Source organism: Leptonychotes weddellii, chromosome 3 (assembly GCF_054177405.1).
Source record: "Leptonychotes weddellii isolate Sample4059 chromosome 3, ASM5417740v2, whole genome shotgun sequence".
Lineage (NCBI taxonomy): Eukaryota > Metazoa > Chordata > Mammalia > Carnivora > Phocidae > Leptonychotes > Leptonychotes weddellii.
Genome location: NC_138371.1, coordinates 88,948,652 through 88,949,205, shown reverse-complemented (window position 1 = coordinate 88,949,205; position 554 = coordinate 88,948,652).

Below are 554 nucleotides of genomic sequence, written 5' to 3'. Positions count from 1 at the left end.
AAAAAAAAGTTTTCCATTTACCAGCCCTCACCCCATTATCTAGAAGTCGACTAACCAGAGCCCCTTATTCAATCTCTGCTTCCCTAAGCCATCTATCTGGTTTTTATTTTGAAGTTTGAACTCTTTGTTTTGTTTTGTTTTTTGTTTTTTTTTTTAAATTATGTTATGTTAATGACCATATATCATTAGTTTTTGATGTAGTGTTCCATGATTCATTGTTTGCATATAACACCCAGTGCTCCATGCAGTACGTGCCCTCTTTAATACCCATCACCAGGCGAACCCCCATCCCCACCTCCTCCCCTCTAGAAACCTCAGTTTGTTTTTTATTTTTTTATTTATTTTAATTTTATTTTATTATGCTATGTTAATCACCATACATTACATCATTAGTTTTTGATGTAGTGTTCCATGATTCATTGTTTGCGTATAACACCCAGTGCTCCATTCAATACGTGCCCTCCTTAATACCCATCACCAGGCTAACCAATCCCCCCACCCCCCTCCCCTCTGGAACCCTCAGTTTGCTTCTCAGAGTCCATAGTCTCTCGTGG